Source organism: Jaculus jaculus, chromosome 3, assembly GCF_020740685.1.
Source record: "Jaculus jaculus isolate mJacJac1 chromosome 3, mJacJac1.mat.Y.cur, whole genome shotgun sequence".
Classification (NCBI taxonomy): domain Eukaryota; kingdom Metazoa; phylum Chordata; class Mammalia; order Rodentia; family Dipodidae; genus Jaculus; species Jaculus jaculus.
The window spans coordinates 33362598-33366250 of record NC_059104.1 but is presented as its reverse complement, the minus strand read 5'-3'; positions in this window follow the sequence as shown (position 1 = coordinate 33366250).

The window sequence follows — 3653 nt, the reverse complement described above, 5'->3', positions numbered from 1 at the left end:
AAAAGCCAGAACCTGTGCACGTGTGGGTACACATATATGTGTGTAAAGAGGGGAGTTTAGTTCAAGGAAATGGCTCACACAATTTTGGAGGCTGTGAGTCTGAAATCTTCAGGCAAGCCAATAGGCAGGAGACGTGGGGAAAAAGTGATGTTTCGTTCCTGATTCCAAAAGCAGTCTGGGAAGCAGATTGTCTTGTTCCTAGGGACAGAGCCTTAGTCTTTTCTCCCTTCAACTGATTGTATGAGGTCCCTTGTGCAGGACCATCTGCTGTACTAAAACTCAAAGTGTTGATATCATAAGAGAAACTAACTAAGGGAGGAGGGGATAGGATGGAGAGTGGGTTTCAGAAGGGAGTAGTGGGGGAGGGGAGGGAGTTATGGAACAACAAAAAAAAGCTTAAAAAAATAACACAGACACACCTTTAAAGCTACAACTAGAATGTTTGATCAAACAACTTGTTACTACAGCTTACTAAACTAAAACACAAAATTAACCATACCAGGTTTGTAGTACAATGTTTCATGTATTAGAGAGGGCCATGCCCAGCTTCCCTGATACCTCACTCTGGAAGCTCCACCATCACACACACCACACGAGAGGGGAAGGGGAGAGAGGAAGAGAAGAGGAAAGGCGATATGACATTTTTAAATTTTATTTGTATTTATTTATTTGAGAGGGGGGAGAGAGGTAGAGAGAGAGAGAGAGAGACTGGGCATGCCAGGGCCTCCAATCACTGCAAACAAACTCCACATGCAGGCACCCCCTTGTGCATTTGGTTTACATGGCCCTGGGGAATCAAACTTGGGTCCTTTGGCTTTGTAGGCAAGCACCTTAACCACTAAGCCATCTCTCCAGCCGGAGATGCACAAAGCTCTTTATCAAAAAACTAAATGAGAGGGCTGGAGAGATGGCTTAGTGGTTAAGCGCTTGCCTGTGAAGCCTAAGGACCCCGGTTGGAGGCTCGGTTCCCCAGGTCCCACAGCCAGATGCACAAGGGGGCGCACGTGTCTGGAGTTCGTTTGCAGAGGCGGGAAGCCCTGGCGCGCCCATTCTCTCTCTCTCCCTCTATCTGTCTTTCTCTCTGTGTCTGTCACTCTCAAATAAATAAATTAAAAAAAAAAAAAAAACTAAATGAGAGAGCCAGGTTTTGTGGCGCATGCCTTGAATCCCAGCACTCAGGAGGCATAAGTAGGAGGATCACCGTGAGTTTGAGGCCGCCCTGAGACTACATAATGAATTCCAGGTCAGCCTGGACCAGAGTAAGACCCTACCTCAAAAAACAAAAATAAAATAAAATAAGATAAAATAAAATAAAATAAAATAAAATAAAATAAAAATTAAAATAAAATAAAATAGATCTGGGGATATGGCTCCGTGGGTAGCGTTTGCTGCTCAAGCCTGGAGATCTGCGTATGGGTCCCAGCACCTACCCAAAGCTGGATGCAAATGCACAGCTCTGGTGACTGTGATCCCAGGGAGGCAGGCAAGCATAGGGAAGTGGTTCAGCCGCATGGAACACTGCTTGGTTTGAGCAGGACACACACCCTTTTCCTAAACAATGCACCGAGCAGCCTGTTGGCAACCTGGGACCCTACCTGCACCAAGCTGTGTGTACGCTTCATTCCAAACAAGGAACTACCTTCCTCCTCCACTTGGCAACCATTATTTTTGATCAGTGCCTATTTAATTATGTTCTTAGACCCAGGATAAGAATAGCAGGGGACCATCCATCCCACAATGACCAGGAAGGAGAACTGTGTCCTTGATGTGAACTTTTGGGAACTTTCGCCATCTTATGCCTGTGTATAACTTGGCCTATACATCACTAAAACCAAATGCATCATGGGAAGGAACACCAACAGTAGGGAAAATATACATCCTAAACCTGTCAGTCAGTCCAAAGTACCACCCAAACTACGCCCTTGCAACTGGTTCATGCTCCCCTAAAAATTCTATCAAAACATGCCCCAGACAATAACAGGGCCACTCTAGTGACCCTCCACCACCATGCCCATTTGCCAGTGATTCTCAAACCCTTGCTATCACTTTTCTCTTGATAAAGTTTTATGCTTTATGCTCTATGACCATGTGCATCTTTCTTCACTGCTTTGAATAAGATGCCAAGAACCTAAACAAAGAGAGAGAGAGAGATCCACTGGTGACACCAGCTGTCATTTATAACAAGAAAAGACCTGGAGATGGGAGAATCCTGAAGTTCCTGGACAAGCTATGCTGATGGAAACAGAAAATATGAGAGATGTTGCTTCAAAGGAAGGTAGAGGGGCTGGACAGATGGCTCAGCAGTTAAAGCGCTTGCCTACAAAGCTTAAGGACCTCCATTCGATTCCCCAGGACCTGCGTATGGAGTTTATTTGCAGTGGATAGAGGCCCTGGTGTACCCATTCTCTCTCTCTCTTTCTCATAAATAAATAAATAAATAAGTAAATAAATAAATATTTAAAAAACAAGGTAGAAGTCAAAGACAGACACTCAAGGTTGTCCTCAGCCACTTGTGTACTGTGCACACGCATCTCCATTCACACACACACACACACACACACACACACACACACAATTAAAAAATAAGAAAAGTATAATGACATATATGTGTGAAATGTCAGTTTTAAATTTCATTAATTTGCAATAGCAACTAAAAGCATTAATAAAAATTCTATTTCCTGTGGGCCCTTCCTCACAGCACTTCTCTATCAGGTTTGCTTCACCAAGAAACATCCAGAGGAGGGAGATGCATATGCTCATGAAAATCTGAGGAATCTTTGGACTCTCAGAAAACACTTGCTGGAAGGCAAGAGGCATCACGGGTATTCCCCCTGAAACATTCCTCCTCCAGCAAGACTCTACCTCCCAAAGGCTGCATCAGTTGGGGAGTAAGTAGGAAGCTTAATCACAAATGATTGAGACTATGGAGGACTGTTTACATTCAAACCACCATACATCAACATAATTTTTGAGGGGCTAGAGAAATGGCTTAGCAGTTAAGCTCTTGCCTGCAAAGCCTAACAACCCAGGTTCGATTCCCTGGTACCCACATAAAGCCAGATGCACAAAATGGTACATGTGTCTGGAGTTTGTTTGCAGTGGCTAGCGGCCCTGGTGTGCCCATGTGCCCATTCTCTCTCTCCCTCTCTCTCTCTCTCTCTCTCTCAATCCTGTCTCTGTCTGTTTGCAAATAGATAAATAAATAAAGTTTTAAAATATGTTTTAAAAACAGATAACTTAGCCAGGCATGGTGCTATACATCTTTAATCCTAGCACTCAGAGGCAGAGGTAGGAGGCTTGTTAGGAGTTCAAGGCCACCCTGAGAGTACATAGTGAATTTCAGGTCAGCCTGCCCTAGAGCAAGACTCTACCTCAGAAATAAATAAATAAATAAGCTCCATTCTCCATCATATTCCCTCCCCCTCTCAATCAGTCTCACTTTTATCTTGATGTCATGATCTTTTCCTCCTATTATGATGGTCTTGTGTAGGTAGTGTCATGCACTGTGAGGTCATGGATATCCAAAATTTAAAAAATGATGATTTTTTGCATTCAGTTGGTGAAACCAAAAAAGTATAATACCAATTCAAGGAATAAAACCACAATCAGAGAATTTGAAAGTCCTTGCAAACTAGTTTGCAAGTGTTCTTTGT